Source organism: Perognathus longimembris, chromosome 2 (genome assembly GCF_023159225.1).
Source record: "Perognathus longimembris pacificus isolate PPM17 chromosome 2, ASM2315922v1, whole genome shotgun sequence".
Lineage (NCBI taxonomy): Eukaryota > Metazoa > Chordata > Mammalia > Rodentia > Heteromyidae > Perognathus > Perognathus longimembris.
In genome coordinates this window covers 120,488,039-120,514,812 of record NC_063162.1, presented here as the reverse complement: position 1 = coordinate 120,514,812, position 26,774 = coordinate 120,488,039, and the positions used below count along the sequence as shown (strand labels likewise).

The 26,774-nt window shown below is 38.8% G+C and overlaps 1 non-coding gene and 1 pseudogene across 1 annotated transcript; one reads left to right on the top strand and one right to left on the bottom strand.

Annotated features, from left to right (window-relative positions):
* The first annotated feature begins 10,854 nt into the window (after positions 1-10,854).
* On the top strand, positions 10,855-15,971 carry LOC125345430 (annotated as a pseudogene).
* Positions 15,972-18,605: 2,634 nt separating this feature from the next.
* LOC125347504 lies at positions 18,606-18,712 on the bottom strand. Its single transcript, XR_007210255.1, has one exon. It is a non-coding gene; the product is annotated as a U6 spliceosomal RNA (small nuclear RNA).
* Between the last annotated feature and the right edge of the window lie 8,062 nt (positions 18,713-26,774).

The window sequence follows — 26,774 nt, the reverse complement described above, 5'->3', positions numbered from 1 at the left end:
GTCTGTTTTAATTTCGAGGTCTTGGATCCATTTGGAATTGATTTTGGTGCAGGGTGATATACAGGGATGTAGTTTTAGTTTGTTGCATGTGTTGAGCCAGTTTTGCTAGCACCATTTGTTAAAGAGGCTGTATTTCTTCCAGACTATTTTTTTTTTTAGCTCCTTTATCAAAGATTTAGTAGGCGTAGTTCTGTGGGTTCATTTCTGGGTCTTCAATTCTGTTCCATTGGTCTTCAGGCCTGTTCCGCTGCCAATACCAAGCTGTTTTTATTACTATAGCTTTATTATTCAGCTTGAAGTTGGGTATTGTAATTCCTCCAGCACTGTTCTTTCTGCTTAGGATTGTTTTTGCTATTCTGGGTCTTTTATTGTTCCATATGAATTTCTGGATTGCTTCCTCTATTTCATTAAAGAATGGTGACGGGATATTAATGGGTATTGCATTGAATTTGTAGATAGCCTTTGGCAATATTGCCATTTTGATTATATTAATCCTCCCAATCCAGAAGCATGGGAGGTTTTTCCATTTCCTTAGTTCTGCCTTAATTTCATTTTTCATGTTTTTAAAGTTCTCATCATAGAGGTCTTTCACTTCTTTGGTTAAGGTTATTCCTAGGTATTTTATGTTTTTTGATGCTATTGCAAAAGGAGTTGCTTTCCTGAGTTCACCCTCAGCGTTCAGGTCATTAGCATATAGAAAGGCCATTGATTTTTGAGGGTTTATTTTATATCCTGCAACTTTGCCAAAATTTTGGATCAGCTCTCGTAGCTTGGGAGTAGAGTCTATGGCGTTCTTTGGGTATAGGATCATGTCATCTGTGAAGAGAGAAAGTTTAACTTCATCTTTTCCTATTTGGATCCCCTTTATGTTTTCTTCTTGCCTAATTGCTCTGGCTAGGAATTCTAGTATTATGTTGAAGTGAAGGGGAGAGAGCAGACATCCCTGTCTTGCTCCTGATTTTAAAGGGAATGGTTTTAGTTTTTCACCATTTAGAATTATGCTTGCTGTTGGTTTGTCATAAACTGCCTTCATTATATTGAGGAGTGTTCCCTGGAATCCCAGTTTTTCCAGGGCTTTTAGCATAAATGGGTGCTAGATTTTATCAAATGCCTTTTCTGCATTTAGAGATATAACCATGTGGTTCTTTACCTTGCTCCGGTTGATGTGGTGGATTACATTAATTGACTTGTGTATATTGAACCAACTTTGCCTCCCTGGGATGAATCCAGTTTGATCATGGTGCATGATTTTTTTGATGACCTGTTGACGTCAATTGGCCAGAATTTTGTTGAGAATTTTTGCATCAATGTTCATCAGGGAAATTGGTCTATAGTTCTCTTTCCCTTATGAGTCCCTGCCTGGTTTTGGGATGAGGGTTATACTGGCTTCATAGAATGTGTCTGGTAGTGAACATTCTCTTTCAATTTCAATGAAGAGTGTGAGAAATATTGGTGTGGTTCTGTTTTGAAGGCCTTGTAGAATTCTGCTGTGAATCCATCTGAACCTGGGCTTTTCTTGGATGGGAGATCACTTATTGCCGTTTCTATTTCAATGCTGGATATGGGTCTGTTTAGAAGGTTTCAATCTTCATGGTTGAGTTTGGGGATATGAATTTTTTCTTGGAAATCATCCATTTCTGCCAAGTTCTGGAATTTGTTGGCATAAAGGTTTGCAAAATAGTCACTTATTGTGTTCTGAATTTTGGTTGCTTCTGTGGTGATGTTACCTGTTTCATCTCTAATCTTATTTATTTGAGTGTGCTGCCTTCATTTTTTGGTCAGTTTTGCTAGGGGTCTTTCTATCTTGTTAATTTTTTCGAAGAACCAACTCTTTGTTTTGTTGATTCTTTCGGTGGTTTTTTTTTGCCTCTAATTAATTTAATTCTGATTTGATTTTAATTATGTGTGAAGCAACAGATCTATATCAGGGACTATATCCTTTCAAATCTCAGCATAGGAGGAGGGATAGCATAATAAGTAATTCATGGAGAAGAAAATTCTTTTTAAAACTCAAGACAATCATTTTCTCTAAGGAGATATAAATAAAAGCAGAAATAACATTGTATACAGTGCAGCAAACCAGATGGCTTCATTGTTCTCTGTGGAAATAACTCTTATTCAGTCAGGCAGGTCTGTTACTCAGTCACATATATTATTGGATAGCCAGGTATGCAGATACGGCTTACCCTTCTGCTCCCTGGTCCTATGTCCTTTCTTCTACTCTACATATCCCTTTCTTCAGTCCCACATTTTGACCAAAAGAAGCATCTGTCCTGTAGCAGCAAAGGCTCCACCCCTCTGAAATCCTGCTGGGATCTTGCATATTATGGTAACTGCCAGTTTGTATGAACTATTCAGGTAACAATATGGTAGGGGGAAGGGTGTAGAGAAATAAAACTGAGCTACTCTGTATCAATTCTTCTATTTAATTTTGAGTTATTTGTATTCAAAGCAGGTTGCAATTATCAACTGCTATGGTCACCAGAATCTACAAGGCAGCTTTTAAAGATATGATCATCTCCATGACACAGAGACCCACAAATGTGAAACACTTGGTTGGAGAACAAAACCTCACAGTATTTTCATGGGCCAACAGTGCTGAGATCCACAGGGTATGAATAACCCATTATCTATGTATCCTTAATGGTTGGCTATTATTTGAATCCTAAGCACCCTCCTCTTTCAGACCTTTTCATCTTTAACCATCTCATGCCTTCTGCACTGCTACTTGCCCAACATAGTAGGACTTCTCTTTTGTCTGGCTCTCTGTATTTGCTATTAACCTGCCTATGGTTATACTTCTTCCATTTTTCAGTTTAACTCCTCTTCTTATCCTCCTGAAGTCTGTATTTTTCTTGCTATTTCATCTTTCCACAGGTATACAACAATCTCCAGCTTTTGACCAACTGTCTTCTTTCATTTCTGACTTTGTCAAGTGTTTTTAGAGAAAAATCCATTCCCTGAAGTATATTCATGGATTTATTTGTTTGGTTTTTATCTCTGTCATCATTGATCATTTTTTGGCAATCTTCATAAACAATTTTATATTTGCCAGATAACCTTCATGACCTATTCTTTTTCATATGTGTAAACCTGGTAAGGTGGCCTAAGTATGCTTCCAGGTATGGTTGGAAGGCTTCGACATATGAAGGCTCAAACATAGTTGAGAGCATGGTATTTTTACTAATAGTAATAGGAAAATAAAAATATGCAGCAGAGGCTGGGAATGTGGCTTAGCAGTAGAGTGCTTGCCTAACATGCACAATGTCCTGGGTTCGATTCCTCAGCACCACATAAACAGAAAAAGCCAGAAGTAGTGCCATGGCTCTAGTGGTAAAGTGCTAGCCATGAGCAAAAAGAAGCCAGGAGCAGTGTTTAGGCCCTGAGTCCAAGCTCCAGGATTGGAAAAACAAACAAATCAAAACAAAACAAAAAACAAAACGCATCACAAGATTTCACAAAACAACTTGTACAGCATCATAATGTTGCAATATGGTTTAGAAAAAAATTAGTCTCAGAGAAACAACTTGTTCACTGTCACACAGTTGCCAAGAGTGTACCTAGGATTAGAACCCAAAACCATCTAAGTCTATTCCATCCTCTCCAATCACTGTACTTGGGAGTCTATAATGGGAGATGTCCCACTGCAAGATGGAGTCCTGGCGATGCTGTCTGAAAGAAACAGTTATCGGGGTAGAAAGCTATTCTAGCTTCTCTTCTTGTACAAGATATTTTTAAAAGCCTAGATCATACTATAAACATAGTTATATTACAATTGAAGTGACTTTGTTTCCCCATTGAAGCCTACCAAAGGAATTACTGAGAATAAGGAATTTATTGAGGATAATAGCTAACATTTTACTTCATTTATACTTGCCCTGGATAAACCTATCACCTACCTTCCCCACACTTCTTTTCTGAGTGGAGTGCAAATATATTTCTAGTTTGTCTTCATTATGATTTTTAATAGAAGACTTTAAAGTTCTGGAAATTCTGTGCTTTATCAAGCACAGCTGATAAAACTTAAACTTCTATGAGAGATGTGATTTTTAATTTCAGTATTTTAGTTTGGATTCTTCTAGACATAGAAACAGAAGCAAGAGTTTTAGCTCAGACACTGTATTTTGACATTTGAGGAAACACTGCTATAAATTGCAGAAGCAAAATATGAGGGAAAAACAATGAATAAGAAATGATTGGAACTGAACTACCACAGTGGGAAAACTAGAGTTTAATTACCTGAGGACCTCCTGGGAACTGACTGAAATATGCAGAAGTCAGGCGTTTGGGGCATGAGTGTGTCATTTCCTGGAGGTTTTTGTTGAGTTATTAAGGAGTTTTTAACACCTCTGTTCTTTTCACCTATCAGAAATTTAGTTAGAAAGACTCATTGGACTTCTTGTAAAACGTTCCCAGGTAATAAGAGATAGATACTGGTAACAGAAATCTTGAGAAGCCACTAAAAGATCAGCAGGATGGGAAGACTATGTCCTCTACCTCAGTATTGACAGAGTACTTTATATGTGTAAGGACAGTCATAGGCCTCAAAGAGATTGCCTATTAAAATCAGCTGGAAACATAAAAACAATATAAACTTAATTGAGCAGGCAGGAAAAGTGTCACTATAGTCTAAATGATGGGGTTAATGTTTCCACAGGAAGCTGAAATAGTCATCAGAGAACTATAGAACTAGAAAAGATTCAAAACTGGGAGAGCTAAAGCTACACTGCTCTGGACCTTGAGTCCTTTTATTGCCAAAAAATAAATAAAAAAATAAATAAAGTTATGGCAGCTCCCTCTTTAATGTCTATGTGGTAGAGAATTTTCCATTGCTGTAACAAATACTTGAGATAATAAGCTAAAAGAGAAGAAAAGTTTATTTGAGGCTCATAGTTTAAGAGATTTCAGTCTCGTTGGTTTCCTTGCTTTGGGGCCTTTGGTTTTATCATTATAAAGTGTCATGGTAGGAGTTCATGGCATAGCAAAGTCATTCACTTAATGATGGTGTAGGGGAAGAAGGAGAAAGAGAGAGAGACAGAGAGACAGAGAGCAAGAGAGCCCTACAATCCCTATCAGCAGCAGTCCCCCAACAGTCTAAAACCTCCTATTAGGACTCGACTTTTTTTTCCCACCACTCCATAATAGTGATAACAGTGCCAAGCTGGAGACTGAGTCTTTAACTGAGGACCTTTGTAAAGCACATTCTAGAACCAAACTACAGTATTTAACTTCTGGGTCCCAGAGAGTTATGTCGATTCACAAGGAAAGTGTATTAAGCCCATCCTCAAGACTCCCAAAGCCTTCCACTATCCTACTTACAAAACACTGTGTCCCTTCCTTGGCTTTCCTTTGAAATCTTGATAGAAAATTTAGAGACCCCCCCCCCTCTAACTCTTGTAAATAGTGTGTGTGAGTGTGTGTGTGTGTGTGTGTGTGTGTGTGTGTGTGTGTGTGTGTGTACTAGTTCTGAGGCTTGAACTCGGGGCTCAGGTGCTGTCCCTGAGCTTTTGTGCTTGAGGATAAAGCTATACAACTTGACCCACAGATTTTTGGTGATTAATTGGAGATGAGAGTTACACAGACTTTCTTGTCTATGATGGCTTCAAAGTGCAACCCTGAGATCTCAGGCTCCTAAGTAGCTAGGATTACAGTTATGAGCCACTGCCTACAAATAATATTTCAGATCAGTAGAGACTAAGGTTCCTACAAATAGGCACATAATATATTAGACTTGTAGACTATACAGTCTCTGCTGTAACCATTCAACTCTGCAATTCTCACACAAAATGAGCATGAATTTGTTCCAGAGAAACTTTATTTGTGGAAGCTGACAGTGAAACTTCATGCACTTTTTATTTATAATTAAGTAGGAATGCTCCTTTACTATTTTTCAACCATTTAAAAATGTAAAAGCAATTATTATTTTGCAGATAATAATAAAACAGTTAATAGTTAATATGTCTCCTAGACCAAAATTAACTACACTCTGCTGTAGAAATGAAGGTACAAGGAAACCTTTGTCTATGGTAACTTGTAGTCCTTGGTCATTTACATACCCATATAATTTAGTGATCTTGCTAGTGTCCAGCAAACATTGCTATCACATATTGTGTATCAGTGAATCTCAGGCACATTTGATGATGGCACTTTCTTAATCTGACCCAGAAGCTTTCTGTTGTTTCATACATTTTTTCACATAAGGTTTATGACTTTTTGTTAAATCTCCCTGTACCTATCTTTTTGGCAAACACTAACCTACTTTCTAACGCTATGGATTTGCCTATTCTAAATATTCCATACAAATAAACTCATACAATATAGGGCCTTTTATGTCTCCCTTCAACTTAGTATAATGTTCTCAGTGTTTGTCTATGTTATAGAATCAATCTGTACTTTTTATTCTTATGACTATATCCTATTGTATGCACATACTGTATTTTGCTTATCCACTCATTAGTAAATGGATATTTGGCTGCCTTCTTTTATAGGGGCGCAATGCAAAATGCTTATAAATTTCATATACAAGTTTAGAAAAGTATTTTCAATTATTTTGGGTATACAAATATAACAATAGAATTGCTAGATCAAACTTACTGTTCAAATAACTTTTAGACAAACTACCTCATCAATGCTAACTTAAAATCCACTGTGCCATGACTGCCATCTAGCTGACATACATGTGAAACATAGTTAATTGTAAGAAGCATTCATGGAGAAGTAGCAAAATTAGAAATTATGAGATCTGTTTCACAGTGTGGCTATTTCAATCTGATAAATGATTTTTCTACTCAGTTCTGGATGAAAACCTGCAAAGACTCTGCTGGCAGAAGGCTGAGAACTTAAAGTCCCGCAAATAACAGAGAAAGAAAGTGAAATAATTCTCCAGAAAGGGGATTAAAAAAAAAAATCTAAGGGGGGAGGAGGGGAAATGAGGGAGGAGGTAACAAACAGTACAAGAAATATATCTAATGCCTAACGTATGAAACTGTAATCTCTCTGTACATTTTTTTTTTTTTTGCCAATCCTGGGCCTTGGACACCAGGCCTGAGCACTGTCCCTGGCTTCTTTTTGCTCAAGGCTAGCAACTCTGCCACTTGAGCCGCAGCGCCACTTCTGGCCATTTTTTGTATATGTGGTGCTGGGGAATTGAACCCAGGGCTTCATGTATACAAGGCAAGCACTCTTGCCACTAGGCCATATCCCCAGCCCCCTCTCTGTACATTTTAAAAAAATTTAAAAAAAGTCAAAAAAGAAAAAAAGAAGCATTCGGTTTTGAAGATATTGTTTTAAAATGGGATGCAAGGGTGTGGCTTTAGTTGTACGTTTACAATTGAGGGGGAAAACCCAGTAATAAATCTTGTGAGAGCAGTATTCTGATCTACAAATCAGGTGACATTTTACTATAAATTAAAGACATATACATATACAAACAATTGCAAATACATATGTATAAGTCTGCATATTTATATACGTTTGTATATATGTGTGTATATATACACACACACTTGTACATGCACATATTCCAGTTTATGTATCAGAATGAATCTGAACTAAACTTTCAAGAGTTACAACAATGTCTTTTCTTAGTTTTACAGACTGCATTGAGAAATAGAATTGCAGAAAACTCTAGGTGGGAGAGGGGAGTGTATGATTCCTCTCCATAATCCTGGGGGTAGAAGACACTGCTGGCAGAACCAAGGGGCAAGCCCTGCAGTCTGCCATTGTGTTATGAAGCTACAGGGCAAGAGCACCATCAGCTCTGCCACAGGTAATCATAGATGATCATAGATGACATACTCTTCATTACTGTTGTGCAAGGCACAATGTTCAACACGTATAATCTATTTGTCTCTGGTTTTCTCAACTGAGGCCAGAAAGCTGATTATTTTTCTTTCTATTTTCAAGGGAAAAAAAACAACCCTCAAGGAAGTAACGTAACTTTCTCAACATCACACCATTTCCAGGTTATTTACCCTGAATCCTAGCACTCATCTGATTCTAAAGCCAAATGCTTCTGGAAAGTTACAATGTACTTTCTGGGCTTTGCAAGACAGCTTCAATCATTCCTCTTGTCTCCTGATTTTTTAGTAACAATTCTTTTCATTCTCAAACAGCCAGGGTTACTTTCCCCATATTTTAATGAGAGTGATAACAAATAAAACTAAGTATCAACTATTTTACAAACAAGCCAAACAAACAAATCAGGCATCAGTTCAAGGACAGAAAGTGTCAGTCTAGAAGAAACCAGAAAGTGGGTGAGCTGTGCATCCTGTCATATAGCAGGGATGTGAGTGGCTGAGAAGCAACTATGGATTTAGAAAGAATGGAGAATTGTGGGTTTGTAGAAGAGCAAAGAGTAAACTGGAAGAGAAAGCAAAAGAAGACCTAGCTTTTTCTCCCACATTGGCTATTACTGGTTGGGATGGTGTGAGTGAGCCTCCTAAAAAACTCATGTTGAAAAATTAATCTCCACAGTGTAGAATTAATTGTAAAGCCTGAGGGGAAATAATTAAGTCAGGAGGGCCCCACCCTTATGAAGGAATTAATTAGTACCTTATAAAAGGGCTGAAGGCAAATGGGTTAGCCCATGTTTTTAGACCAGTCTTTTGCCACATGAGAACACAGCTTTTGTTTTCTTTTTGTCCTTTGCCTTCTTCTATGTGAAGTTGCAAAGAAATCTCTTTTTTTTCCCCTTTATTGTCAAAGTGAATTACAGAGGGGGTACAGTTCCATATGTAAGGCAGTGAATACATTTCATGTTCAACTTGTTACCTCCTACCTCATTTTTCCCTTGCCTCCTTCCTCCCTTTTTCCCTCTCCTTCCATGAGTTGTTCAGTTGGTTTACACCAAATGGTTTTGCAAGTATTGCTTTTGGAATAATTTGTCTTTTTATCCTTTGTCTCTCGATTTTGATCCCTTTCCCTTCCCCAGTTCTAATACACATATATACAGTATCCAGGGTACTAAGATCAGATACAGTGATAGCAGGGGTGAAACCACCGGAAGAGAATACAAGAGAAAAAAAAGGGTATGGTTTCACATGGCATGCTGAAAATAATTACAACAATGATATAACACTTGTTTCCATAATGTGGAGTTCATTTCATTTAGCATCATCTTATGTGTTCATAAGGGCATAGACATTGGGCTATTGTGATCTTCTGGTATGACTAGCCTAAACATGTGCTAAATATTCCCTATGAGGAAAACCATAGAGTCCTTGTTTGTTTGGGTCTGGCTCATTTTTACGTAGTATAATTTTTTCCAAGTCTTTCCATTTCCTTGTGAATGGGGCAATGTCATTCTTTCTGATAGAGGTATAGAACTCCACTGTATATATGTACCACATTTTCCTGGTCCACTCGTCTACTGAGGGGCATCTGGGTTGTTTCCATATTCTAGCTATGACAAATTGTGCTGTGATGAACATTGTTGTGCTGGTGGCTTTAGTGTGGTCTTGCTTGTAATCTTTTTGTAGATGCCCCAAAGTGGGGCAGCTGTGTCATAGGGAAGCTCTATGTTCAGCCTGCTGAGGAACCTCCATACCACTTTCCAGAGTGGCTGAACAAATTTACATTCTCACCAACAATGTAGTAGGGTTTCCTTTTGGCCACATCCCCTCCAGCATTTGTTGTTGTTAGTTTTCCTGATAATGGACATTCTTACTGGGGTGAGGTGGAATCTCAATGTTGTTTTGATTTGCATTTCACAAAGAAACCTCTTACCAGACACTGTGAGTCATCCAGAGGAGAGTGAGAGAAAATAGGATGATAGAAACAGAGGTTAGAGTAATATGAAGAAGAGGTCATGAGCCCAGGATGCAGGCAATCAGAATGAATCTGGATTCTTAGGATGTTTGACCTAATAAATTTTTTTATGTGGTTAAGTCACAGGGTTTGTGATAAATTGTTATGGCATCAACACAAAAATATATAATTGACTATTAAATGGGAACATCAAAAGAAGTGTTACACCAAAGATTATTTTAATATCTTGCTCCAAAATCATCATTGTTATTTTCACCAATTCTGGACCTACCTCATAATCTTTGCCCTCAATCTCCTCCCTTCTGCTTTGAAAAACTTACCTTAAGGAAAAATTCTGATTCCCAGGCGTTTTCACTTTGCTTTCTATTTTTCTCTGTCCCCTTAGAACACAACCAAAGCTCAGAGTGGATAGTAGTTTCCCTTATTGTAGTCAACATTAAACTCAGCTGAAATGTCTGTTAAGACACTTAGTTTGACAGGTATAAAATGGAGCAAATTATTTTTCGTCCAGACATCGTCCTCTCCTTTTTTCATACTCATTTGTAATATCATTATCCTTTGAATTTAGGAACCAAGTAGTAGTTTGAGAAGAATCAGGTGAGAAAACAAGCAATCATGGAAAAGTTTAATTTAAGAAACACAAATAGCGATAAAAAGTAGCCAAGGGGCTGGGGGTTCAGCTCAGCAGAAGAGCACCTGCCTGGCGAGCACAAGGTCCTGAGTTTGGTCCTCAGCTCTGGAAAGAAAAAAAAAACTATAGAAAAACAAAAAGAGTAACCAAATATAGTCATGTACACTTGCCATACCAGACCCAGATATTGAGGACATAGACACAGGAGGATCTTGAGATCCAGGCCAGGATAGGTGAACTTATCATAACTTTATTTCAAAAACAAAATAAACATAAATGGGCTAAGGTTGTAGCTCAAGTGGTAGGGCACTTGCCTAGCATACATGAGGATTGGGTTTGAACTTCAGTACTGAATGGGAAGAAAAAAAAGTAAAAAAAAAGAAAAGGAAAGAAAAGGTAAAGTTACAAGAGATGGCTTAGAGAGAAGTAAAATCAGAAGAACTTGGGGATGACAGATGAAAGGGGATGGCGCTGCCCCAGAGATGAGATGGAGAGCATGGATCCAAACCTTGTTGGACAAGATAAGCAGACAAAAGGTTGTGCTGGCAGAATTTGCCAGATATCAGCCCTTTAGGGTACCAAGGAAAGCAGTTCACAGAGATGTATTTATTTTACCAGAGAAGGCATTCTGCTACAAAGCCATCCAAGGAGGTTTCCTGGAGGTGACTGCGGGCCACCAGAAATCGAGGAAGCTTCCAGTGATCCTGGAGCAGGTGTTGGGAAAGGTGTACACACCAGAAACAGGAAGCAACACCCTTTCCTTTTGCGCCCTCTATTGACGAAGCTCAGTGTTGTGCCAGCTAGCATAGGAAAGGACACAAAGCAGGAAAGGACACAAAGCATAGGAAAGGACACAAAGCAGGCTTTGCGTGAATTTGTAGCTGAGAGACTGTAGACTGCTAACATGCACATAAGGAGATCATCTCAAGCTTCTTTTCTTCCCCACCCTCTGATCCAGCTGGCACTACATCCTACAGTGCTTTCCCTGAAAATTTCTAGGCATTTTTACAGTTGCCTCATCATCTGCTTCTTTGCTTGATTTCTGCCTCTCACATCTTCACATTTCCAGATCTGCTTCCCACTATTTCCTGAGATGTGGTTTTCTTGTACTGAAATGCATCTAGTGATGGACTGCTCTAATAATTTTTCCATGAATTTATGCACGATGTAAATGAAACCAAGATATATTCTGGTCCAAGTTGATTCAACCAATGAGCATGGCAATATAATACTATATCTGGAAATTTAAAATTCTGTTCTTAAATTTTCCCTTTTGTTTTTTTTAAACTATTGAATTACATTTTGGAAGCAATCAGCACGTCGTGAAAGACACTAACTAGGGCAAAGTATCAAAGAGCAGAAATTCTACTTTTTCAATTCTATATTTCAAATACTGAAAAAATTTCCCTTTTCAATGCTGGCTTGAAGACACAAGAAAGGAGTTGACCTTCATGGGAATTGCTGGCTACTAAACAATGTAATAATTATTGTATGCAATACCCTGAATAGTTCTTTTATATCTGGGGAGAGCATTAAGATTCACAAGGAGGGTGTTATCATTTCTTCCTTAAAATTGGAAGAAAAAAAATGAACTTTCAGGTCAAAGAACACATTCAATATATAATATTAACTTATTTGTATACCAACAAGATAGTGAGGTATAATTTTCGTATTTTTATAAAGGAAGGAAATTGGGCTGGGAATATGGCCTAGTGGCAAGAGTGCTTGCCTCATATACATGAAGCCCTGGGTTCGATTCCCCAGCACCACAGAAAATGGCCAGAAGTGGCGCTGTGGCTCAAGTGGCAGAGTGCTAGCCTTGAGCAAAACGAAGCCAGGGACAGCACTCAGGCCCTGAGTCCAAGGCCCAGGACTGGCCAAAATAAATAAATAAATAAAATAAAGGAAGGAAACTATGAAGGTAAAAGTAACCAGGACCCTTGAAAACCATGCTGCAACCCTGTGTTGGGTTGACGCAGATGGGAATTTAGTTCAGAGTTTTGTTTTCTAACCTGTTGGCCATCGATTCACAAAGTTATTGTAAAAGGTGACCAATTAAAATACTCTTGTATCACTTGTAGACTGACTAATGATCTCTGAAAAACAATTGTTAAATGTATCTTTCAATGATGGGTAACATTTTAAGGTATTTCTAAAGTCAGCTTTTATATATATTCTCATCAATGATTACCAAGAGAATAGCTACTGTGATGGATATTTGGAAGGGTGGATACAACTTATAATGCTAGAAAAGTGATTCATAAAGTGTGATGGATGAAAAGTGGTGATTCATAGGCTTATATAGAAACTGTCAACATTAATATTTTTATTATTATAACTAATTTTCTCTGGGCCCAGCTGAAATTTTTCATAAAGTCATGGGTGTACATGTTTTCTGTAGTGAACCTGAGGGGACTAGTCTCTGTTATTACAAGTAGATATGACTAGGTGGTGACAAGTACTTAGTTCTTTAACTCTTAAGAGGAAAGTTTTTATTCTGAATCTTCTATGGCCTTCAGTGCATTGGTGACAGGTGAAGCTGGAGGCTCACGACACAGAGGAGCTACTCATGCCAAGATAGGAGGGTAGAATGAGCCTGTGGAGGAAAAAGCAAGAGCAAAGTTTTGTGGTACAAATAACCATAGGGACTATGGCAAGAAGAATAGTTGAAGTATGAAGAAGAGAGTAGATTAATGTATTTTATGAATAATCAGCAAGGAATTAGAGTGAGATGAAGTGTAAAGGAAGAAGGTAGATAGGGACCAACTTACACAAGGCTTGAGGGGTTTAAATCTTGTTCTGCGTGTGAATAAAAACTGTTAAAGACAGTTCAGGTCTGTAATCCCAGTGTTTGGGAGTTAGACACAGGAAGATCTCAAGCAAGGCCAACTAAGGCTACATAGCAACACCTTGCCTCAAAAAAAAATTAAATAATGAAAGAAAAAATGTCTTTGGGCTGGGAATATGGCCTAGTGGCAAGAGTGCTTGCCTCATATACATGAAGCCCTGGGTTCCATTGCTCAACACCACATATATACAAAAAGGCCAGAAGTGGTGCTGTGGTTCAAGTGGCAGAGTGCTAGCCTTGAGCAAAAAGAAGGCAGCGACAGTGCTCAGGCCCTGAGTTCAAGCCTCAGGACTGGCAAAAAAAAAAAAAAGAAAAGAAAATGTCTTCGCACTCAAGACATGAATGAAATTCAAGAATGTATGAAAACAACATTCTGGAGGAGACAGATGGCCATTAAACAATTAATCGAGTAAAGATTATCACTCAGATAGTGATCAGAGAAAGACAGTGTTAGGAGAATGAACTTGACAGTGATAGGAGAAATGGTCTATTTTGTGTGACAAGGTTAAGAAAGGCCTCACCAAGGAAATGACTTTGGAGTTGAAATAAAAGGAACAGGAAAAACAGGGAGATCATTAGGAAGAGTACTCCAGAGAGAGGGAGTAGTAAGTATGAAAGAGTTAAGACAGCAACGGGTTTGTGTTGCAAGGTAGCCATTGTGCCAACTTTATAGCCAAAGGAGACTATAGGAGATATGGTCAGAGAGACATTAGTTGAATAACTTAGGCATATCCTGGGTAAGTAGTGTGTATTCTATTTTAAATACAGTGGGAGGAACAACAAAAGGTTTGAAGCCTGCGAATACAATTTTAGTCACTAATTAAGAAGATTTCTTGAGTAACCCTACAAAGAACTGAGTTTTAAGAAAAGGAAGACAAAACCAAAATATTGGATAAATGTCACAGGGGAGAGATACTATTGATCTGAACCAGAGTGATAGCAATAGAGAGGATCAGAAAAAGTGGATGAACTTGAGATCATATTTTGATAGTAGAGGCAAAGTAGTGGAATAGGTTTGGGGGCAGAAAATAAAAAGGTAAGGAACTACCTTCCTAAATTGTGACTTGAATCACATTAACATGCAGGAGTTCTAGCTAGCTAACATAATCCTGTCCTATAGCTCATCTCCATAATTCTCAAGATCTCGTTTCATATGCAAACAAAACTTTTGTTTTATAACCAAACTGTTGTGCAAAATCATTCTCACACTCAGAATTTTAAAAAGGTACTTTATTGCTTATCAAAATGATACTATAGATCATGGAAGAGTGTGTATTGTCTCAGGCTGAAGATTTCCCCAATGAACTTCTCTTGGCTATTTCTTAGAAAATTATAGTTATTGAAAACTGTGCTAAGACTATATTCAGCCATATGCCCAAGAAGGCATAAAATAGTGAATTCAGTCTTTTAAAATTAGCTTCACGAAGTGTAAGGTCTCTGACCATCACTTTTAATGGTAGATTTGTTTAAGATAAATGCATTAACATTTCAGAGGCATGATATGGTAATCCTTACTAGAAATTGTAACCAGTTTCTGGTCATAGAAATGGCTAACTTTAGATGTCAGCTCTCAAGGGTTAGTGTTGAACGGTTAGAGATAGAATAGTTCTAGCCAAAACTGTTCTTCAGGAGGGAGAAGGGCAATTGAGGTGAAGCAGTAAAGGGGAGGGGATAGGGGAATGGGCTTGGGGGAGTGTTGCCCACTTTGCCACATCAAGGTGGTTTTGTAGAAATATGGTTGATTCTTGGACTGATCTCACAATCCAGTGAGGACTTCTTTTCAGATAACATTGAGGAGTTCAGGGTGTCCTCCCAACCTAGGAGTATTCAGCACAGAACAAACTTGTTATCCTCCCATCCCACCACAAGCAGGAATTTGAGGTCCCTGACAATCACTATTCACATCCTAGAGTTAGACAGGCATCACAACAGTAGCAACAGCAACAGCTTTGAAGATGACCTCTCTTGCTTTTAGAATTTCACCCAGGTTCTGACAGGCCTCAGGAAAGGAGAACTGGATAACCATTTCACATAGGCCCATTTCCAGTGATTATGATTCATTGAAATCTGGAGCAGATTTCTGATTCCTGATTTCAGTTGATCAGTGCTGTGGTTTTTACCTTTGCTGCACACACTGTCCAAACGGTTGAGATCTTCTGCAGATGCTAAGACGGATCCAGCATTTGGAGGCAAATGTGGGGCTCTCTCCTCACCAATCCCTGAACAACCATGTACAGATGATCAAAATGCTTAATTCTCAATGATTTCAAAAGAGAAGGTAATATTGAGTATGGATGTGTAGATTGAAAAAAAATGCAAAAGTAGAAGATCAGATTTCTAAGTTTAAAAAAGAAGCAGCAGTGAAACCTCCTGAGACTGAGAAGCCTGTTTTCCCTCCTCCAGTACAATAGAAAAACCATGATGGGTCCAAATTATTTATGAGGAGAATCAGAAAAATGCAGAAGATGCTCACAAAAGTTTTGAATACTGTGGCCCAAAAGTTGAACTATAACTAGCTATCAGACAGATACCAAGGTATATCATGAGAACATCATGATTGGAGTGCCAGTAAGGCACATGATGAATCAAGATAATCAAACTTTTCATCTCAAACTAATGATGCCACTGTCTCCCAAAAGCCACATCTGCCATTATGAAATAGAAATGCTATGGATCAATCTCATCATTATTCAACATTTTATTCTAGAGAAATCTCTTCCATGAATCTTGCTAATATGCTATTTCTAGACCCTTCTGCCATTTAATATCCTAGTGCCTTGGAAGTCTCATTACCTCATGTAGGTATAGAGAGTTCCCCTGAATGTAGTTTATTTAGCCTGGGTCAGCTTAGTACTTGGACTTCATGGATGCAGATTTTGGAAGAAGAAAATATATTTTTTAAATACATGTAATTCCTTGATCTAATGGAAGTCAGAGAAGCAGCTAGATAGGCATCTATTTTATGAAGAATCATACTTTCAGAGTATTTTAGTTGAGTTATTCTTAGCATGAAAATGTGACATTTCTATTTCATATGTTTTATTAACTATAACCAGTTACTAATTACTAGATTACCAGTTACCTATTAGATACATGGTGACACACACACACACCACACACATATACTCACACACTCACATGTGTGTAACAGTTCACTGCTCTTCATTGCGGGCCTGGAAATTTATATAATTTGTTTGCATTATTGTTAATACATATGAAAATCATTAAAATTTGGACATTTTTAACTTTTGTTTTTAACTAGTTCATAACAAATGTCATACATGAACAATTTATCTGAGTTGTGGCTCTAACCCTAGAAGCTATAGAGGCAGATTAGGAAAAACTCAAAAAACACATCTTGGTTTTACAACTGTTTGGCTGTTTTAACATTTTTTTAAAAAATGGAGAATAGCAGTAAAACTTTGTTCCCTTTAGTGACTGATTTTCCCTTTCAGTTTATCTCCTCCTCCTCAATACAAGTTAAAGAGCAGTCTTTGTCTTTGTTTCCTGTTATCTACTTTGCCTATTTAATGTTTGTCACACTTGTGTTACTGATTGGAGGACTTCATTTAAGCTTTTAGGAAACATTTGCTTAGAAATTGTATATAACCACAATGAAAACAAACTGAATATATGCTAAGGCTTTCACAGTAGGCTGCATTAAAATATTTACTCAGCTAAATGTGTATAGCTGCATTCTTTCATTACTGCCATTAAAAGCAAATGTACCTCTTAATAATTCTTTTCATCTTTTAGCTGCTTCCCCCTCCCCCCTCCCCCCACCCCATATAAAAAGTTCTCAGTTCTCCACATTTGAGTGGAACCAGTTTCACTGTTAGTCCTGAGTGGCAGATAATTTTTTTTTTTAAATCACTTCAACTTGCTCCCACATTGTATTATTATTATTATTATTATTATTATTTGCAAGTCCTGGGCCTTGGACTCAGGGCCTGAGCACTGTCCCTGGCTTCTTTTTGCTCAAGGCTAGCACTCTACCACTTGAGCCACAGTGCCACTTCTGGTCATTTTCTATATATGTGGTGCTGGGGAATCGAACCCAGGGCTTCATGTATGCAAGGCGAGCACTCTTGCCACTGGGCCATATTCCCAGCCCCCTGCACATTGTATTTATATTTGAATAATCAGCTTGAAATATTTTCTGAAGATAGGTATTGTATATCCATTTATATTTAAAGGAAAGAAAAAAAAACATGAACTTGTTCTTTGGTCTGCAATGAATCCCTTATTTTTCAGTCCAGTGAAAGAAGTTCCTTACTTTCTATATTGATGCCACTTAATGGGCCTCTCACTATTAGAACACTTTCCTCCTCAGAATCTAGTTCACCACTGGCCACGAGCTTTCTCTTCCATGGTATGTTTGTTTAACCATTCTTTATTTACTATTTAAATATTGGAACTTCTGAGACCTGGACTTTAATTCCTACCTCTTTTATTCTCTCATGGCAACTGTTTCTATGCTCCAAAAATGTTTATGCATATCAAACCTACCACTTTTTTTTGTAAGGACATTTGTTTGAATAATTACCTATTTATTGTCAAAATGATGTACAGAGGCAGTGGGTACATTTCTTGTATAATTTGTTACATCCTCCCTCATTTTCCCCCTCCCCCTTCCCCTTTCCTTCTCCCCCCATGAGTTGTTCAGTTGGTTTACACCAAATGATTTTGTAAGTATTGCTTTTGGAGTCATTTGTTTTTTTTTTAATCCATTGTCTCTCAATTTTGATATTCCCTTACCTAGTTCTATTTTTTTTTTTTTTTTTTTTTTTTTTTTTTTTGGCCAGTCCTGGGTCTTGGACTCAGGGACTGAGCACTGTCCCTGGCCTCTTCCCGCTCAAGGCTAGCACTCTGCCACCTGAGCCACAGCGCCCCTTCTGGCCATTTTCCATATATGTGGTGCTGGGGAATCGAACCGAGAGCTTCATGTGTAGGAGGCAAGCGCTTTTGCCACTAGGCCATATTCCCAGCCCCCTTACCTAGTTCTAATACCAGTATATACATTATCCAGGGTACTCAGATGAGATACAGTGATAGCACGGGGGCAACCACAGGCAGGGGATACAAGAAGATCATCATCAACAACAACAAAAAGCTATGGTTTCACATGGCATGTTGAAAATAATTACAACAGTGATATAACACTTGTTTCCATAACATGGAGTTCATTTCACTTAGCATCATCTTATGCGTTTATAAGGGCATAGCTATTAGGCTCTTGTGATCCTCTGCTGTGACTAGCCTAAACCTGTACTAGTTATTCCCTATGAGGGAGACCATAGAGTCCATGTTTCTTTGGGTCTGGCTCACTTCACTTAGTATAATTTTTTCCAAGTTCTTAAAAATATAGAATGCTTCACGAATTTGTGTGTCATCCTTGCGCAGGGGCCATGCTAATCTTCTCTGTATCATTCCAATTTTAGTATATGTGCTGCCGAAATGAGCACCAAACCTACTACTTTTTGAATACTTATTTTGTGTCAGCTATTAGATGTATATCTTTATATGGTTTATCTCATTTAGTTCTTTTTTTTTTTTTTTTTTTTTTTGGCCAGTCCTGGGCCTTGGACTCAGGGCCTGAGCACTGTCCCTGGCTTCTTCCCGCTCAAAGCTAGCACTCCGCCACTTGAGCCACAGCGCCGCTTCTGGCCGTTTTTCTGTATATGTGGTGCTGGGGAATCGAACCTAGGGCCTCGTGTATCCGAGGCAGGCACTCTTGCCACTAGGCTATCTCCCCAGCCCTCATTTAGTTCTTATAACATCATGAAAGGCTATTACTAGCAGCATCTTCTTTAATAGGGCTCAAATTTTGCTCAGCTGCCAGCTCAGCAGAGCTAGAATTTGACCTTAGATCTGACAGCAAAACTGTTGTCCTAAACATGCCTTATTCTACCAAACATGCCCCCAGTGCAGATTTCTATCTCAAGTCTAAGATGGGGGTTTTACATATTGAGAGACACTTTAGCGATATAAGTAAAAATTCTATAGGTTTGCAACCTTGGTTTTATTTAATGCTATTATATATTCATCTTCACTAAAAATATCCAGTTCATCTATTATTTCCATTCCCATATCTCTCCAGCTTAAAACAAAACCTATAATCATCCCCTGATTTTTTTGGCATGACACACAATATTCAACTTTTATTCTTCAGGTTACACAGGTTTTTGCTGTAGTCTCAAATGACTTCAAATCTCAGACATTGACATAGAGAAATATTTCTTTGTTCGTTTAAGGCACAAGTTAATATGTATGTCATAACCATGTATGTCATAACCATATAATTTTCATTCAGACCCCTGAGTTGGTGGAGTCACTCCTAACTGAAATATTGGCAGAAGAAAAGGAGGAACCAGTGAACCACATAGGGCTGCTCATAAATGACATGTCCCCACTGCTCACATGCCATTGGATGTAGCAAATCACATGGTCAAAGTGATTTGTAGAGGTTGGAAGCTACAGAGAGGGGCACTGGATATTTTTGAGCAATAATAGAAGCTACTGAATGTGCCAACCCCACTGAAACACATTTGCCTCTGAGCCCACTTATCTTTCACACAGGCTCTGTCAAACACAGGGTTTGGCTTCATCCCAACATCTCCCAATATATCAACTACAGCTCTTAACCTATCCCTTGTGGATGGGAAGGTAAGTTTCCCCTGATTGCCCAACATGGTCATGCTCATGCATAGTCTTACTCTGCTGGAGCACGATGTTGCCTGAACATGTTTTCTCTTTTGCCTTCATCCAACTTTCTTTGACATTTGCCAAAGAGATATTGACATTGGTATGCATCTTACATTATTATTATTATTATTATTATTTACAGAAAATGAGTCTATGAGTACAAATTTAAAAAATTGTTAACTCCTCCATTTCTGTATTCTCTCTCTGCTTTGCTTTTTTCCCTATAGCACTTATTTATCAGCATTGATATATTTAACAAATTATGTATCTTACTTATTTTCTCTTTGCTTCTTTTTCTTCTCCCTATAAAGTTTACCCACAATACTACCATTCTTTCTTCCCTTTCTGTCCTATAGAAAAAGTACTTCTTTTCTCTCTAAATGCATAAATTCTGCTCATAGCTTCCATCTCAGTCTTGCTCTATTTATTCTTCTTGCTCTCTTAAAAGGGAATCTATCTCTTCCTCTTCATTGGCTTTTTTCCCACTTGTTCTACATTCTGGTGCCAGTTGTGCTCAGGGATACACTGAGAACTTTCATGTCTTATTGTAGTTTCTTGGAAGGGCTCTACCTGATCTTCCTGCTGAGCAACTTTTTGGGTAGACTTTGGCATGTTGAGTCATCATAATTGGAACTTGGCTTGACTACCTAGTAGATGTTTAGCATTGGCATGTTACTTTATCTTTGTGAACCATTTGCTACTTAACTGTCAGAAATATCATTATCTCGTATGGCCAATGTAGCACAGAAATATGCAACATGAATTACAGTCAGGAGGTCCTAAATAAATAGCAGCTTGTGTTAGTATTTGTATTGTTTTTATCAGTCTTTGTTCACTCTGAATCATATACTTAATTGTTGTCTCTGTTTATAGCACTCTATTCTTACCTCCTTAAAGCAATGATTACTTTGATTCTAAGTACTGCACAATTTTTAATCTTTTGATCTTTTATTTTTAGCTTTACCAGTGTTTTTTTTCCTCTCTTCCCCCAAACCATTCCCAGGCTAAGTTACTGGTCTTCTTTAATTTGGGATTAAATAAATATTTTGCTCCCAGTTGTGTGAATGTAGATAGATATACAAATGTGCACATAATCTATGATGATATTATAGTTCTGCTTTACCAGTGCTGAATAATAGATTGCAGAGAGACAAAACAAATAGTATCATGATGGAGCCATCTTTCTGAATTCAGCATTTCTTTAGTTTCCTTACCACTTTGCCTGCTGATTTGAATATAGAGAACTTCTGTGAAGTTGGAAGAGAAGTAGGAGATGAAAATGTGATCAGAATTCCTTTTTCAAGCTGCATTTCATAACCTGTTGGAACAGATCACAAGTATTTGAGCACACACCAGAGAAACAGACCAAAGGCTATTTAATGAAGCATGCATGCAGTGGTTGCAGAGTGGGACAAATGTTCAAATGTCAGCACCAGCTCTTTCTTTCCTCTGTCTCGGGTTCTATTCTGTTTTGTTTCTTTTTGTTTTGAGAGTTCACCTATATAGGGAGTATATCAGTTCCTCTGAGTAAGCAAACTTACTGACAAAGAAAAGCTGGAGTATAGGTTTTAGAGCATACTCTCTGGATAGAGGGATTTGAAAGGTACTACTGACCTATAATCTCTGTACATGCCAATCATATGTCATGATTTGAAACCTTTCTGTTTTGGCAGGAGGCTGCAGAGTGGATTGTCTATTCCTGTACTTAAGGCAGTGCACTTATCAGTTCAATCAACAGGGCTGTTAAATAGAATACCCCTCTTAAATTCTCAGTATAGATTGTAAATAGAAGAACAAATACTGCAATACAGGAATGTAAATAAAATCTGGAAAATATATTTAGTTCTCGACAGAAACAGTTCATGTTAGTAAAAGCAACAGAGGTTATCCCAACGATTAGTGTCTCTACTTCAACCTAGCTGGTCATTGTTCTCCACAGGTACAAAGCAATGGAACAGGCCTGTGGATCCAGACAAACTTGTTTTTACTCCAGAATTCACAGGTGCCAGGTATTAAAATTTGTGCAATCTATTTTTAACTGGCCCTAGTGCAACCCTATTGTATAATTGATTTTCAAAGAATAGAGTGATATTCTAGGGATGAAAAAATGAATTAATTTCTGTCTGAGTGCTGTGGCTCTGAATAAACTGATCACTTTAGGACTCATAATTTCAGATCTGGAAATATCCCTTTCATGTCCTTATCTTAAAGATAGAAATATAGGTCTGAGGTGTGCTCAGCGGCAGGCTGCTTGTCTAGCAAGGCCCTGGGCTTGAATTCCAGCACCAAAAGAAACCTAAAGGTAGAAAAACAGAAACCTAAAGGATTTATCAACACTACCCTCAGTAAAATCAGATGGCAGGGCTTCTTGTTTTCTTTTAAGTGAATTATGTAAAAAACCAAACCAAACCCAAAACAACAACAAAACAAATGTAATGAGAAATCCAATTGAATTGTCTATACTTAGAATCTACCTAGTGATATTTACTACTGGAGTGTGGGCCTCAAAATGAGGTGCCTTCAATATACCTAAGGTTACAAGCTAGTTCAAACTGTTATTCAAACACATAGCAACGTTGTTAGCTGTTTATCTTCAGAGGAATGAAAATTTAATTCTGCCTGGAGATGGAGGAATATAATGAAACTCACCTATATTTACTCAAAGGTGGCCACCCTTTCAAGTATTCCTACCAACATTAGAATAAGACTCTGTTACAGGGGGAGAATTAAGGACTATAGGGCACGGAGGAGATCTGCTACAGAGGGACCAGACCCTAGGGACGATTTCCCTATTTACAAAACAAGTACAAAAGCCTCCCTAATTGCCAGGAGAGAAGGGTCACATAAGTTCAGGTGCTGAAATGCCCAGAATTCAAGACCCCCCCTCCCCAAAGACCACTGAGAAGCCGATTCTGATGCAAAAGCAAAGAGTCATTTGTTACCAAGCTCCAGCAGACCTAGGCCCACAAGGACACAGCCAAGATGAACAAAGGCCCCAAGCACAGATTACACTGGGTTTTTATAGTAAACAAGTCTACGGGATTCCCAGTTAAAAAAAGACATGTCATTGGTTAACCTTTCATGTGTTATCTATTCCTGATTAGCTGGGGCATTGTCGCTTAAGAGCAAGACAGTCAAAGTTTGCAAAAGACATCTGGGGTCAGCCTTCACCTGTTATGGACCTCAGGACTGTTAGTGGGGGGTGCTGCAAGGGACTTTTGGTGCCAGTCCCCTATGTATGTATACATACATGCTATGTATACATTAGTTACTTATTAGGGCAGTAACTTGTCAGGGGCTTGATTGCCTGGTGGAGCACCTGGCACTTCAATTATTTATCTGCTGATATTCCAGTACACAGCACAATTATCAAACAAGGCAGTGAAGCATCTTACAAACAATGGCTAAAGCATCCTAACTTTAACTGACCTCTGGTCAAAGGAAGTGTCTCTGGCTACCTTGATTATTTTAGACTGCATTCTGTTCAGGCTTCATACTGACATGTTCTGCAGTTATTTTAGGAAGCTTCAGGGCCTGGTCAGGCCCAAGCTACGATATAGAGGTGCACTGGCTGCTCAGTCGCCTCATCCCCCCCCTTCTACTGGTGACTAAGGGGGCCAATCATGGTCCCCTACTGTCTATTTTAATAAGACATGAGCCAATAGGGCCATAAGTAGTAGAACCATTGTCCATGGTGACCAGGAGAACAGTGGCTGATACCAGTTCTTTCCTTTTTGCTTTTTGTTATATTTTTTACCAAATGCCAGGCTTTTCCTAATGGTGCCTGATTAATTGGCATAAAAACAGCATATTTTCCTAAAGCCACATATAGCGAACAAATCTAGGCCTTGCTTACTTTGCGAGACCTTCTCAGCAAGGGATTCAAGCAGTTATAGATATTTACATGAGATCTTTCTTGTTTACATTTAGATGACATCACACAAGTCCCTTAACCCTGCAGATGCAGGTACAGATAAACATAGTTTCACACCAAAGCCCCAATTCTGACCCTATTTATATTATAGCCAACTTATTTTGAGACATACCATTTGCTACATACTCAAACTTTCTAGGGATTGTCTTCCTTTCTGTGGATGACAATCCTTAAATCCCTTTCTTACCTGAAGGAAACCATTTTGGTTTTCTCTATCCTTTCCCCAAGGCTTTCTTTACAAACTTTTTTCCCCTTTACATTTCCTGGAGCTTCTTTGTGGCTTGAGTTTAAAACTGTCTATTTTTTCTCTGGCTTGTGGAATCAGGCCTATCTCAACTACATCAAAGTAATTTACTGTGACTCCACTCACAGGCTGCTGGTGTTAGCAAACATGAGAGTAGGGTCAGTCCAATGGGACTGCTGCTCTTAAGAAACAGGTTACTACCAGACTAGAGACAACTCTCATGAGGATGTTACTTGTTTAGAGTGGATTTCTCTAGTTTTCTGTGCCTCGAAGTGTGTGATTGGCCAGTGATATTTGTGAGGTCCACCCCAGGAGGGCTTCACGAAGTTGCTCCCACCAGTTTAAATCTCCATTCAGTTACCTAGGTAACTAGCACACCTGGAGGCAGTTACCTCCCTTTTTTCTGAGGTCACACCCTAATCCATCTGGACTCACTCTAATACACTTGGACACACCTCCCACCCCAGGCATTGCCTGGGAGTGACTCTCTAGCCTGTCAAGTATGCTTTGGATTTAGCAGCAGGCCATCCATTCCATGGAATGAAGTTTTCTCTCCATGCAGAGTTCACCATAATCAGTTGTCTACTTGAAAATCTCTTACAATATCCAGTTTTCTTAATAGAGCTAGTTAACTCCAGTCAACTCAGAGGGGTCAGAAGGTTACCACCAAAAGAATGTCCCCCCAAAATCTTAGTTTCAGCAGATCCAAAACAGCCTTCCAGCAGGAGTCAGCTGTGTGTGATAAAAGTCCGTCCCATCTGCTTTTAGAGGCACTCCAGGTGAAGGCACAGATTCCTCCAGATGACTGTCAGGCCATCCTTGATCTTCACCCAAATGGAATGGGCAGGAGCTGTGGCGGTGGTGGGCAGCAGTGTCTCCCAGTGGTTCCAATAGAATGTCACCTTCTGCTGGGTTGCCTGCTATTTTCTGCATAGACTGGTTAAAGCCTAACCTAAGCCCTGACTTTAATAAAATCCCCTAATATTTTCCTAGTTGCCTTTTAAGTATACTGACTTTTGCAGGCTGGCACCCCACTGAATTTCAAGACAGCTTTAGGTATTCAATGGCCCTTGGGTAATTTTCATTGCCAGGGCAATAACGTTTAGTGATCAGATATTTTCAATAGGGCTAGGATTTTCTAGGCCAATATAGAAGGCTTGGCCTGTAACCACTTTTCACAAGTGCAGTCTCTATACACTTGTTAGTACTGTTTTCTAAACCCCTAGTTTATCTGGCTTCATCTTCTAAAATGACTCTGGTCCCTTGATCCTAAAGGGGAGCTGATGGGTGAAGATCATCCATCTTCTGTAACTTATTCAGGCTGACTCCGGGCGTTGACCTTACCTAGCCAGGAACCTATAGTCTTAGCCTACTTTACCAAGGGGCTGCAGGATCAGATGTCCATTAGGAGCTTTACTGCAAACTAGAGATTACATTTAATATTTAGCTTTTAGCTAAAATACAGACTTCTTGGGCTACAGCAGTGTAGCCTTTTAACATTCTGGTTTGCAAAAGCATTTTCCTGACTGGCTGGGGAAACTGATCTCTGATGACCTAACAATGCCTTCATTACCTTTGCAGGCCTTAGATAGGTCTCAATAAGGACACGATATCGGTCAGGTCCACATGTTTCCTTCCCTGAACAGATATGCCAGCTCAAAATTCTCACTGCCAGTTAGGGCTTTGAGTAGATGCAGGGGGTTAGGATTTTAAATTATTCTCCCATTTGACAAACTTATCTTTACTACCCATTATCACAGATGACCAGTAAGTTCCTGCCCAGTTGCAGAGTAGACATGGGCATTAGAAAGGCATGCTTATGAACTATTCATCTAGGACCTCCTGGCTCTGATTAAAAGGCCAAGAACAAATGACTCTAAGATCTGACACCATCTCTGCCATCCAAGCAGTGGCTTACTGTCTCTGGATGCACCAACACTTTGTCACTTTGTTCCAGGAGTGACTTTTCCATTTCGGGGAAAATGCACTTTTGGTACTTCTCTTGGTTGCTGGACCTGAACTCAGGGCCTGAGTGCTGTCCCTCAGATCTCCAGCTCAAGGCTAGCACTTTACCACTTTGAGCTCCAACACAACTCCATTCCCAGCACTCTGCTGTCTGATTAGGGACAAAGCCTCTCACAGGGACCTTTCTCTGTCAGGGCTGGGCTTCAAACTGCAGATTCCAAATCATGAGTCTGTACATAAGGCCAATTTACTCCAATTAAAGCAACAGGTGGTCTGCACAGAAGTAGTTTCTAAGCATGCTCTTACCTGGAACCTTTTTTTTTTCTTCAAATTTTTATTATCAAACTGATGTACAGAGAGGTTACAGTTTCATACGTTAGGCATTGGATACATTTCTTGTACTGTTTGTTACCTTGTCCCTCATACCCCCTCTCTCCTCCCCCTTTCCCTCCCCCCCCAGGTGTTCAGTTCACTTACACCAAACAGTTTTGCAAGTATTGCTTTTATAGTTGTTTGTCTTTTTTCACCCTGTGCCTCTCAAATTTGGTATTCCCTTTCAATTTCCTACTTCCAATACCCGTTTACATGGTTTCCAATATACTCAGATAAGATTACAGAGATAGTGTAGGTACAACCACAGGAAGGTGATACAAGAACATCATCAATAATAGAAGCTACA